This window comes from Natator depressus, chromosome 13, assembly GCF_965152275.1.
Source record: "Natator depressus isolate rNatDep1 chromosome 13, rNatDep2.hap1, whole genome shotgun sequence".
In the NCBI taxonomy this organism is placed as follows: Eukaryota; Metazoa; Chordata; order Testudines; family Cheloniidae; genus Natator; species Natator depressus.
The window spans coordinates 7,770,585-7,784,233 of NC_134246.1; the positions used below are offsets into that span (position 1 = coordinate 7,770,585).

At 42.5% G+C, this 13,649-nt stretch overlaps 1 long non-coding RNA gene across 1 annotated transcript in view; it reads right to left on the bottom strand.

Moving 5' to 3' along the window:
• Positions 1 to 1,676: 1,676 nt before the first annotated feature.
• The window catches only part of LOC141997283 (uncharacterized), a 33,248-nt gene continuing 21,275 nt past the window's right edge, over positions 1,677 to 13,649 (bottom strand). The window contains exons 4-5 of the long non-coding RNA XR_012641706.1: positions 2,305 to 2,441; positions 1,677 to 1,861 (exon numbers count right to left, since the gene is read on the bottom strand). This is a non-coding gene — a long non-coding RNA (uncharacterized LOC141997283). The remainder of the gene's footprint in view (positions 1,862 to 2,304; positions 2,442 to 13,649) is intronic.

A 13,649-nucleotide genomic window follows, 5' to 3' on the forward strand; every position in this document is an offset into this window, starting at 1 on the left:
ATCTTAAATCCTCCTTATTGAAATAATACATCTAATCATAAAGCAACCTGGGGCATCAATACCATATTGCACTGCATTCAGAATACACAAGAGTCACAAAATTCTGCAACTTCAGTTTGCTGCCAAAGGATGATGGTAACTAACTTTTTAAATCTTGCAATGATCTTAAAATGGAAGTCCGCAATGCACATGAACTGTTCATAGCTGGAAAATGCAGTGATCTGGTAGGGAAGAAGAACCTTTTGTCTTATGTCCCCTGTTCAAATCCAACCTGGGTTGGTAGTGACCTTATGACATTATTAACTGATGACTGTCAGGGGGCTTATGTGAAATAAGTGGTTTCTTAATTATTTTTAATGTTATTCCCAGAAGTTTAAGTGACCAATTGGGGTAGTATACTGGAATGCTTTACATGACTTAGATTGCAGGAGAGATGATGTATTGTACCTCAAAAATAAGCAGCAAGAGCAAGTCAGTCCAGATCTTTCCACCAGCACTAAATTCACTTAAGAAAAAATGCTTTTGAACAATTGTATAAAGCCCTGAAGTGGCATCTAGAATCTTTTACATTCCAATATATATGAAGAATTCTATTTTTATTTAGTGGCCCAGTCCTAACTGGGTTCATATATGAGTAATGGACTTAGGATCCCCTTTAGATTTAGTTACAGATCTGAGGAACTTACATACAGCAAAGGTCAGACACTCTGGTGTGGTGGGAAATAATGTTGTTTCCCAATAAATCTGTTGTCACAAGGAAAGTATCACAAAACTGTTTTTTAAATTGGTTAGGTACAGGGATGCTGGAACAATCTGTATAGTAGGGATGCTGAGAGCCATTGGACCAACTGTAAACCCTGTATCTGATGGAAACCACTTCAAGCCAGAGGGTGCACTAGCACCCCTAGCACCCCAAGTTCCAGCACCTATGGTTAGGTATGCAATTTACAGATGCAAAATGTGTGCATGTGTCCATTTTATATAAATAGTTCTCATGGTTGTGCTCAGAAACCAGGTACTGTTGTACACAGTTATCTGATCTGCATGGACAAACAGTAATTTTAGTTTGCCTAGACATATTAAAATCAGACCTCAAATGTTCATTTGACTGATTGCTTAGTTAGGATATTCAAAGGGAATTGATTGGCAGAGGGGGGGTTGGGGGTTGTTTGCTTTGTAGACTTTTTTAAATCCATAATTAGACTTTAAAAAAAAAGGCAGTGTTCAAATACAAATTTCATTTGTATTAACTGAAACTACATTACCTTGGGTTTGATCTTTCATTCCTAATGCTGGCAAAATGCTCATTGATATGAGAATTTTGCATGGGTAATACATTGGGTAAAACTGCAGGGTTGGGTCCACTGCATCATCTAAAAGTGTACTGCAATTTTCATACGGCATTGACTGTTATCCTCACCTTTGTGATAAACAGGGGCTAGAATTTGGAAAGAGCAATTCACAATATGCATGCAAAACGGAATCTTGTAATGGCATTCTGGAGAGATTTCATGGAAGGAACCACCAGGAATAAGGAAAGTTAAAAGAAAACATTACTGTTCTCTTAGAAAACTTTTTTTATTCAAGGTTTTTTACATATTATGTAAAATCAAAACCTGCTGTATTGTATAAACAATGACAAACAGTTGGCAAGTTCATTAGAATTTCCCACATGCTCTTGGTCCTAGCTATTGAAATACTGGTGTTTTGCTTCGTTCTTCTTGAAGGCTATACAGTACATGCCTGGCTGCCTTGCACCAGTTCTGATTAGCACTCTTCTCACCTTAGTCTGGTTATGTTTCTTTGCGGATCCAGTCTACTATGTGCCAGGGAAGGGTACATTTCAGATTTATGGTGCAACCTGCAGGGAGAGTGAACGCTCCTTAATGAGCTTGAAATGTACAAGTGTAGAACAGTGAACAATGACCCCTCAGCTGGAAGCAGAATCGAAAATTTGGGCAACGTTTAACATTTATACAACAAATCACCAGGTATGCACGAGTGTTCATTTTTCACTGGAGGACACCAGTGAAACAAATGCTGTGTTTGCTTATCTTGTCATCGCTCATCATTATTTAAAACACCTCCTTGCCCTTCGTTTACTTCAAGAAAGACTTTTGGTTGAATATTTCACCTCTCTAGTCCTAAAGGAGGTTCATTTTGCTCCATAAAACTTAATTTTGCTCTCCAGAAAGATATGCCTTTCCATCATTCGGATCTAAAGGAATGCTTTCAATCCTTTAAAGAGATAGTCTCCACTAAAAATCAATAGCCAACATTGTCTTTAAATAGTCTGACATTTACCTTTAACAGGGCTTTCATTTCTTCTCCTGGTTGAGCAAACATTTGTATTAGCCATCCACATTTTTTATTTCTCTGCCTTGAGCTATTGCTTGAGTACTCGTCAAGATCACAATTCTTGTGTCAGTGACATCGGCTATCTATAAAAAGGGTTGTAGCAATATACGTTAAAGGGACTGGAACTCACTAACAGAATTTAACTAACGTTAACTAATTTACGGAAGGCATCAAGTCAGAATAATTAGAGGCAAAAGGGTAGTGTAAATCCCTAGGGGAAATATATTTTGGATGCTTGTTTTACTTACAAGCAAATCTGAATGCTGGCCCAAAGGTCAAAAATAAAAGACTACGTGCTTTATTCCTCTCAAGTCATCCACCTTCCTGTCTCTTCTCATACATGAAATTGTCTATGGGTTCATATAGAAAACTGTATTTTGAGAGCCGGGCTGTTTGCAATCTGGGAAAGTTAAGCAAATTAGCAGAATTATTAGGAAAAGAGCCAATTCTCTACAGCCTGCAAAGCAACCGTTTGTTAAATTGGCTGTCATGAGAGAATTGCATTGATGAAATGATAGTTGCAGGGCTTTGGGAGGGAGAGCTATGCGGCCTTTTTGGAAATCATGTTGCTGTATCATAAATGAAAAATAAACAGGGAGTCTGTGTAGATGCCACAGCAAAACTTCCAGTAATTTCTTGGAATGAGAGAATTAAAACATGGTTCTGCTCTGCACACACATTCCTTTCTATGTCTGCACTACTGGGGGGTAGGCGGGGGGGGGGGACTGTGCTATGTGTTTCTAAAAATAGAAAGGGTGGCAGGAGGGCTGACTTCAAGAATCGCCTCAAACCAGGTGGCTGATTACACCTGCTTCCCCTGTGAGATCATGAGGACATCTGCATTTCTGCTAGCTCGCCCTCCTAACTCAACTTCTGAGTTGGGTTTTTTTGGAAACGGGAATCTGAATCCAGTAAAAAGCCGTTTAAAGAGATTGCTCTCGCACTGTTTCTCATAGCTCATCCTCATTTTTACACACCATTTTGCTATCGAGTTGATATTTCTATACATTATAAGGGGCACTTAGCAAAGAAAGACTGGATTAGCAGATTAAATATGCTTGATTAGCGGATATTATGTCAGTTGGGAAATTATGTCAGTTTTCCATTTAAAAGATGCATCCGATTTGTTCAGTTATTGAATCAATTTATTCATGCTTGAAAACCTACTAACACTCCACATAACTCTTTGCAATGTCAAGTTTAATGCTGGAGAACTGGTCTTATGGAGAAAAACTAAAGAAATGAAGAAAATGTACAGCAGGGCAGTACTTTGCATTTCTACCGCAGATGGGGAAGTAAAGCGAGGGTAGGAACTCTGGGCTTGATTCTGATGTCTCTGACATCAGGGTAAATGAAGTGTTACCGCACCCAAATCAGTGGAATCCACGTAGCACAACTGCAAATGAGATGGGAACCAGGCTGTCTTTTTTCCAGGCCCAGCATGACTTTTGAGAAATGCTGGAAACACTCAACTCCAGATGAGGTCGAATTATGGGTGCACAGCACTTAAGGTGTGGGCCAATTCCCCAGTAATTGCAGAGTGTAATATGACAAAACGTCAAATCTACGCATGAAACGGATTATCTGGCAAGGTGAGTGTGGTTAGTATTGGCCATATCCTGCAGTCATTCTGCCTGCCGATTGATGTGGAAGGTTCAGCATTGTTTATCAGCCCCGGACCTATGCTTCGACTCTGACGCAGGTAAGACTTCTATTGGTGACAGTGGAGGTGTTTGCCAGCATGAAAACTGCAACATCAGGCTCATTATGTTTACCAAATAAACCCTTTGAAATTACCAGAGATGTAACAGAGATGTAAAGTTTGGTTCTGTATCCAGATCCAAATTTTTCCAAAGCTTTGAGGGTCTTCAGATCTGGGGTTTGGTTTGGGTTCCTATCCGGTAATTAGTCAGTAGCTACATTTTGGTTCCTAATAGCTTTCCATAATTGTTGCTGGAGTCACATTTCTATAGTATGCTTCACATTCTGTTCTGCTCTTTTAAATGAAAAGGACAAAACATTTACGCCTGTAAGATGTCTGGTTTTGGGCCAGGATCATTAGGCTCAGTAAGTTCTATTAGTTGATTTTGTTATTGTGACTTTATTGACTCAAACGTCAGCCATAACGGATGGTACAAAATGTGGTAAGAATCTATATCCTTTCTCATATTCATTTCAAGTGAAATTCACCCTAACGCTCCCCTTAATGAATAGCTACAAGTAGAGGAAATATACTGAGATTGCCAAGATGGAATCTACCTTCCAATCCACCAGTGGGACAAGGGGGCAGCCCAGTTGCAGCTGCTGCTTTTGCCCCTGGGTTGAAACAGAGGGCTCTGTCCCCTACATACACCTTTTGTGGGGTTTTGTGGCCGTGAATCTCTGTAATCATAGCCCCAGTGGCTATCTCCATGGCCATCCCTTGCCTTACCCCTACCCTTCCCATGAGTAGGGGGTGTAGATTCCTCTTAGAACTGTCCAGCTTTGTCCACAGCAACAACGGCAGAGCCACAGTATAAGGGACCTAGGCTGCTGGGTGAATTTCACAGTCAGTGAAAAGCATGTATTAAAAATAGAAGCTCGGAGATTTGATAGTTTTGTCTACGAGGCCTTTCTTAGGGGTTGGATAAAGAGTGTCAAAATGAATGCAAAGCGAGGAGCAATGTGGAAAGAGGATGGAAGGAATTTTATTTAGAAACAATCTGTCACATAAGTCAAACTCTTCTGATATTTTCAGCATGTTAATTCCCTTTTGGTTAGTTGAGCATTCAGAAAACATCACGGAGCCCATCCTGCAAACCCTTACGCTTGCTAGTTCTGCTCTTTGTTTCAGTGGAGCTCTGCATGACTACACAAGTTTGTACTGTAAGGCCCATCTCTGTTGTCCCTTTAATTTCTAATGACATATTTAAAAATCCTGAGTTTTGATTCAAAATGATTATATCGTAGGTCTGTCCTGCAGCTGTTATCCCCGGCCAATAGCTCTGCAGAAGTCAATGGGAGTTTTGCACACATAGGAACTTCAGAGTCAGACCCCCATGTGGGATTTGTGCATGAGTAATATCCTAGATGGTTGGGAAGATGCCCCCAAGAAATTTTAAGTACAAAAAGAATGGAAATGCCTCAATTTAAAGAGATCCTACTGCCTGTTAAAGAGATTTGATTCACCAGGCTTTTGGAAAAACTGGACAAAGTTCCAGCGCTCACCCATCATAACAGCTAATGCCTATAGTCAGTAGTAGACCCCATCTGATGTAAACTGACCTTGAAGTTAATCTAGCTATGCCCATTTACACCATCTGTTCCAATGTATCCAAGCGTGGCTCTGGTATATGGGGGGCATGCAATGAAGTTATTCTTGGAGCTTTCTCTCCATATCATTCTTCCCTTCCCCTTACAAATTTCCTCTCCTCCTATCACCTCTCTTCTATTTACTCTCCAAGAGCCTGATCCAGAGCCCAATAAAGTCAATGAGAATTCTTCTAATGGGCATTGAATCATGGCTTTAACACTAACAATTGGTCCCTGCCCTCACGAGCTGGTCATGGTTTTTTCTTAAAGACTGGCCAAGAGCAAACCAACCTTTGCTAGTTCTCTGTAAGAGCAGCAGGCCCCACTGCCCTGTGGGGTTTCTCACTTCCTGTCCCTCATGATTCAAGGATGGGTTTTTTGAGTTACTAAACCCATCACAGAATGAATGTCTTCAACATGAAGAAAAGGACATGAAGTGACTCGTACATGAAGTGACTTGTACCCCCTCCAAATGTAAGATGACCTCCATGCTTTCTCCCTGACCTTTTCCGGTTTGTAAAATATCCACACTTCCTTGGGTTCTAGGGCAAGCTGGCTGCTGTCATGGCCAACCAGTAAAAAATGAGTGATGCTATTAAACCTCGGTATATTTGCATTTCAGAAAGAAAGAAAGAAAGAATAAATGACAGATGACATGGTAGGAAATTCCTGTTGGATAACCAAAAAGTTAGTTTATTAGAAAGTTCTGAGTCATTGTCAGTAAGATCCAAAGCAGTAAGAACACAGTATTAAAAACAAATATGCAGATTAGTGTCAGAAAATGGTAAGGACACAAATGGACATGTAACCTCTCCCCTTGTGCAGGAACAAATATCGTTTTCTCTCTGAGTTTGAGATTAATTTTTGAATAAAATGACAAAGACATGAGATCCGGGCTGCTGAGTTTCTGAGTGAAAGAAATTTAAAGAAAAACAGGGTTGTGATATTAAGAGTTATTGGCTAGCCTGTCACCGCCCTCGCTCAAGTGCGCAGGGGTGTATGGCCCTGCACCCTGCTTGGCTCTGCTTTGATTGTGACTCCAGCTATGGATGCAGGGGGGAGGGTGGAGCAGCAAAAACTAATTGCTCAACTCTCCTCCTCGAAGCAAGTTAGATGGGTCGCATCCTGAAAACCCATTTGCACGCTAGTACTCCCCTTGACTTCAGTGGCATTGGTCAGAGGTGGGGGAGTGTGAGGAGCCCTGGCTCTGCATCCCATCCCCAACTCACCAGCAAGAGTACCTAGCTGGGCAGAAGTGGGGAGAGCTGCCCCACAAAAGGGGGTGAAATAACTTACCCCTTCCTCAGCACAATGGGGCATCATTGTTTACTGCTGGGTCATTGCTGCTGGGCGCCACCCCTTACTTGGGCAGAAATGTTAAGTCACAATTGAACCTGGTGCATTTGAAAAATCTTTCTTTCTTTCTTCCTGAGGGAAAAAAGCTATCCGTCATGTATTGTATAAAATGTTTGGGGTTTTTTGGGGTGGGGGTGAAGGGGCAGGAGGCAGAGGTGTTACCAAGGGAGGAATTCAAAGATACAAAATAACTGCTCCACATTCAGGTGATGCTACAATGTTTAGACCCCCCTCAGTTTTGTGGTGGCAGGGGAGGGGGGTAGAGGCACATGCCTTATTATTTATTTCTTGATGAGGTTGTATTATGAGAGGCACCTATCTGTACCAGGTCTAGATGCCCTGACATACATTAAAACATGTACATAAAAATATTAATACAGAAAGTCCATCTAGTCCAGTCAGCCCAACCCCATAATACACATCAGTACAGGCAGGACCTGATCCAAATCCCCTTGAAGTGTATGGAAGTCTTCTGATTGACTTCAGTGGGCTTTGGATCAAACTCATAAACAGGGCAAATAATCCCACATAATATCACCAAGCCCCATTTGCCCACTGTCCTTATTCTCACCAGATACCTAGGAAAACTGATAAACAGCATACCCAGAAAGTCAATATATTTGTGCTATTTCAGACCAACGTGGGGAAGTCCAGAGACAAGGAAAGCTTCCCATGAGCTGTGTCCCTATCCATCTACATGGAGAGGACTCCAGTTCCAGCCCCTCTGCTGATCACAAGGGAGGTGAAGAGGGAGAGGGAGAGGGCTAGATTCTCAAATAGGCAGGTCCCAAGCTTTGCGGCCAATCTGATCTTGTGGTAATAAACCAAATGAGTTTGGTTGACAGAGATCAACATTTCAAAAAATCACCATGGATTGTTTGCCATTCCATTGTATATTGGTGTGCGCACTGAGCCAATGAGTCCTTCCTTAACCCTATGGGAATTAGGTGGTTTATGAGACCCAAGAAATCTGACCACATGCATTATGATCTCACAGTGGTGTAAATAAGGATTAACTGTCCTGAAGTCAATGGAGTTACATCCGTGTAAAACCGGTGTAAATGAGAATGGGATCAGGCCATTCAAACTATTGAGGTGTAGGGCTTTTATTTTTCTTATCCTTTGAAATCTGGTTCTTTTCTCATGTCAGATCTGCAAGCACTTGAACAACTCCCGGTGCCCAGGTTAGACCAGAAAAGTCCACTCATCTGGCTTTGAGAGGACACTTGCTGTTCTATCATTATATTTTTGTTGTCTAACACTCATAAACCAAGGATTTGGTTTCACAGAACAAAATGGGGGGAAATGCTGTTTTATAATGTTCATTTCCTCTCTTAGCCAGATAGGGCCAAATTGCCCAAAGGGCTTGACTCCCATGGAGAACAGTGATAACTGCTGGCTGCCGAGCTCTTTTGAAAATTGACCCACAATAAGGTAAGGCCAAATTTGGTCAGCTTTACTAACTTGGGGTAGTACTTTAGCCCCAAGTAGTCCTGCTGGAGGAGAGAAGGAGCTTAAGGCTAGCAGAAGCTAGCCTGAAAAATCAGGAACATGAATGATGTGCCTGATCCTGTAAATATATATGACAATTGAGGGCTCCACTGCGGCTTCGCCACGAGCTCTGAGTACTGCCCTAGGAGCAGATGGAGAAGCAGATTGAGGTTCAGAGGGCCATCCCAATCTGTCTCCCAGATTGTGCCTGCTTCAGGGCTGGAGGAGGGAAACAATGCCCACTCTGCACATGCCTCAGCGAGAGGCACCGCCAGGGCTCTGCCCATTCCCATGCATACGCAATGACGTAGATGTTCCTTAGAGGCTGCTGTCTCCCCACTGCACAGCCCCATAAGTCCCTGCATGAAAGTGCAGGACGTGCCATAATATGGCCCTCAATAAACTGCAAAAACAACATTCCAGTGTATCTTACTATTTATATTTAACCTGTTTATGTATTATTATTGCATCCATTTTTACTTACAGCTTGTGTCAATATTATTGACTATTTAATTGCTTCTTTTGGCAGAGGTAGGTGCATTTTTCACTTCGCTAAGTACCCTGCTCCTGTGTCTCTTTCCTACGAGCTGGCTCTGGCATGTCTGATGTACAAAATATCTGTGAGTCTGATTAAAAGGAAGTTCTTATCTTTGTACTGAGTCCATTCGGGGTCTCTACCTAAGTACATTGTGAAGACTTAATGCAGCACCGATCTCAATGAATGCAAACATGCAAATTCTTTCCAGCCCAGTGGAAAGATTTACAACCCTTTTCTAAGTGGGATATTTATTATTTAGCGTAACAAAACCCATGGCAGGACCTTGCAAATGCCAGCTATCCTGAGACAAGAGGGATGTTCACTAGCCTGCTGGGAAGTGAAGTCAAGCGCTGAACAGATCACTTGTATGATCAGCCCAATCATTGCCCTCGGTGATAAATAGCCCCACAGGAACCATAATTCATCCAGGAAGAAAGATGCAGGCAGCCCATTATATTTACTGGTAATATTTTTTTTAAAAGAAAGAGTCAATAAAGACCAATGAGAAAAGGCCTGTTAGTTACATATACATATATATTTTTCATGTATCTTTAAAATATCTTTGGCCAGAGAGCTGTAATTTGTATTCTCTCTTTTGCCTGGTACATCAAAATACATCTTCCTCTCAGATGATGTTCTTGGTGTAGACGGTGCTCACATCATAGAATTTTAAATGTCTTTAACCATCTTTAGCTTTGTAGCCGAGAGCCCCTTCCGGCTATATGTCAATGCCAGCTGTGAGCAAGGAAAGAGTAGCTTCTACTCAGGCACTATGGTACTGTAGCACTCCCTGGCTGAAAATGGGCTTCCATCACTTGATGAAATGTCACCATAGAACAGCTATCTGTGGGTTCCTTCCCTTCATCCCCACTTCTCTTTTTTCAGAAGAGCTATGTGAAAAAAAAGGACAAACATGATAAAAATCTATGGACAAAATCTGACCAATAGGATCACTGTACCCAACAGTGATGGCACAGATTCAGTCACCCCCAGCAAGAAACAAACCAAGCCACAATATGAGTGATGGAGCTGGGTCCCACCCAAAAATGCAGGGTCAAATCCAGATCCCATTTTTCCTCAGTGCTCAGGGGTGTTTGGATCTGGAGTTTCTGCTAGGGATTCACTGCTGACAGACACATAAAACATTTAAAATGTAGAGCTCAAATACAAATAGCTGGAGTTGCCCAGTTGCCAACATTCAAGGTACAATTCAAAATGGTCTGAAGTAGCCAGAATCTGATGACCTTCTGAACACATACCAAAGGTTGTCTTCTATTTCCTCCAGATATGTGTAAATGGGGGAGAATTGTAAGAGTGGGGCATTGCTGGAGGCGGACAGGGATGCGTGAGTTTAAGTTGCCTAGTGATGGGTCATCTTAAATTGTTTTGCTGTACTTCGCATGTATTTTTAAGTTATGTCAGGGGGACCCCAAGAGCATGGATAGATGCCCTAAATAAAATATCCCAACATACAGGATTAATTTTTAATATAATATAATTCACATTAGCTTAATTTTGTCCACCCCTTCCATTGCCATCTTCCTTTCTGAAGTTTGATTGATACATACTGGGAGGTCTTTGGGTCATGGAGTGTGTCTGTTTTTTTATCTTTGTTAAATCCTATATAAATACTGTGGATATTTGAGCATTAGGGTATTTAGGATGATCTGTTTAGCAGATTCAGGTTATGAATGGCTGCTCAAAATAACACTTGCATTTCCAGACAAGGGTCTTTATTACAGCAGAGGTCAAACGAAAAAGGATTATTCTCGCTAATTATTTAATATTTACACAAAACGCTTGGGGGCTGAGTCCACAGGGTTGTCTTGTTTGAGAAGCTAATAGGTTTCCAGGAAACGAGCATTATCTGGTTCCATGTGTAAGGGACCTGTCGTTTAGAAAAGAATTACAGTTCTATCTGATATATTTAGAAGCCGATTGGCTAAAGGTTTAATAATGACTGTTATGCAGCCCAATCCTGCTGCCTTTGAAGTCAGTGGCAAAACTTCCACCCACCACTGTGGCTTATGCAAAGCACAATGAAGTGGATCGATTTTTCATATGTGTTTTTAAAAAACCAAAAGTATGTGCTGCTGAACGAGGTACATGGCACACATGTGGGGGAGTTAAAGACCGTGGGGAGCCTGGGTCTCTGCATGGATTGGAGTGTGAACCTAGATGATCTCCTGGCCAAATCCCAGCCTGGGTATTTCTGCCCCCTGCCCAATAAAAACTCCTCTTTGTGGTTTCCAGGGTAGTTGCCTCATTCCCCTGTGAGTCACTCACATCTCCTTCTCTAGCGGCAATAAAGCCCACGCTTGGTACCTACCATGGAAGCTTGTATGCGTTGAGCTGCAGTGATCCTCTCCCACCTCCCATGTGCTCCCCAAGTCCGTGGCTCGCTCTTGTTGCAGGGACCTTGCTGTGACAGCTGTCCACGCCCCCATTCTGCTCTGTGACTTCTTTTTTAAGGCCATTGTATGAGGTCTCATCCTCTTGGGGCTGACTAAGCAACTGGCTGTCCATAAAGCAGGAGGTTCAAGTGGCTGCTTGGGAGATGTTAGCCAGGGTTGGGAGTCTCCTATGGAAACCAATAGGCATATAGGGCCAGGGGTATGCTTACCCCTGAGTTCCCCATCCCTGGGCCATATGGCCCTGTGGCTCTGCAGAGCTTCTTGTTCCCATCCCCCATGCCCCTCGGGTTGCTGTAGCCATAACCCACAGTGTCCCTCAGAGTGCATGGTAAGGGAACCCCTTCTACCCCTCCCCCACCCCTTCATATCCGAATCACACCAGCTCCTGCGGGAGAAGATGGGGACAAGATTTTACCCTGAGTAACGGCTGCCAGGTTGGTGTGGTCATGGCAGGAGAAGAGTGGGTTATGAAGACAAGTGCTCCCTCTGGAAAAGCCACTCGGGTCTGTTCTGCTCAACACCTGTTGGTATTTCTTTGTGGTTTTAATCTGTGCCTGAAGCGAAGAAAATCCTGCCACTCTCTAAGTGCTAGGAAATGTTGCCCGGCTAGTGAGAGACTGTGCTTGCCTCCTGGACATGGTGTCATCCTCATAGAGAAAGGGATCTGAACTAACATGTGCAAATAACACCAACGAGGGCCCTAAGCCATGAAGGTTTGTTAAGAAATAAATAAAGGCCCCCGCTGATCCAATGACTGTTGCGGGGGTTACCTCTCCTCAGTGGCAGAATTGTTTGATGTATTCTGTGCACAGTACCTCCTCCTTCCCCTGCTGAAGTCAAGCCCAAGCCTGAGTTGACGTCAATAGGAGCTGAGGGGACACCTTTGAAAAGCACGTTGCTATTTTGGGGTGGAATCAAACTCTTTTTATATCTCACCGAACGACTGTATTTCCCTTTTTATGTGTATTCAGGGATCCTTCAGGGAGCCAGGCCGACAGCCCAGGTGTTCTGCTTGGCCCCAGCAGGGTGTGGATGAACCTCAACCCTGACCACATGAAATTATCTCTAGGGGACAACAGGATACTTCATTCTCTATGGCCCGTTCGATCTTTGGCCTCTGCACGGACTGGCTGCAAGTGAGTCAGTTAATGCAAATTATCTTGTTTGCACACACAAGAGAGCCCTGGAGAATTACCTCTCTCCTTCCCGCCTCCTGAGTGAGTCAGGAGAGAGCCTGCTTGATCAGGACATCCCTATGCCCCAACAATCATTAGCTGCCAGAAAGGTCCCTTGGAAACCCTAGGCAGGCAGCATAAGTAACTGCAGACCACGGGCTGCTCTGAATCAGGCCAGCACAGATCAGGGGCTTAAAGCCACCTTTGCCAACCTGGTCCTTTCCAGTTTTGCTCTGAGTGTAGCTTGTCTTGACTGGAGGATCTGGCCCAAGGCTGGTGTAATCCATGCATAGTACTCTATTATGTTTAAGCCTTACTCTTGAATCTCGTATTTCCTCTAATAGACTGTCATTGGCTATATTGTTACAGAAATTCCTTGTTGAGTGAATTGAATTTCCTGTTCTATAAAAATGCAATTAGTCAATAAAAATACTGACAAAAATTTTCATGCATGGGTGCCTAAAGGTAATCATCAGTGCATCTTTAAGCACCTAAATGAATGTCTTAATTTTCAAAGGTCCTGAACGCTCCCGGCGGCATAGATTTTAGCGGGAGCTGCAACTTTCCAGCACCTCTGAAAATTGGGTCACTTACATGGACTTTATGCCTAACCTTAGGCATCCAAGTTTGCAAATCTTGGCCAAAGTGCTTATATACAAAAACAAACAAACAAACAAACAAAAAAAACCCCAACACTCTGTATTTGATAAGTACATTTTATCAAACTAAAATATCATACGTGTAATTTTTATATGTATCTACACGTGTGTGTGTTTTCACAGGTGTACATATGCTAAAATATTGTTATATGCACATATACAGAACAATTGCTAGAGAAATAATGCCTTGGGATAAATGGATGCTTTACAGAGTGGCTGTGCAAATACGTTGTACAATTATGTGGTGTGTCAGTTGCTTCATGCATTTTCATGTGTTAATTGCAGAAAATCTGTCCAAAAAGTTAAAAGAAAAGTCAACCAAACCTGTTGATGTGGTATTATTCAATATGGCACCTTTAAGAAGAAA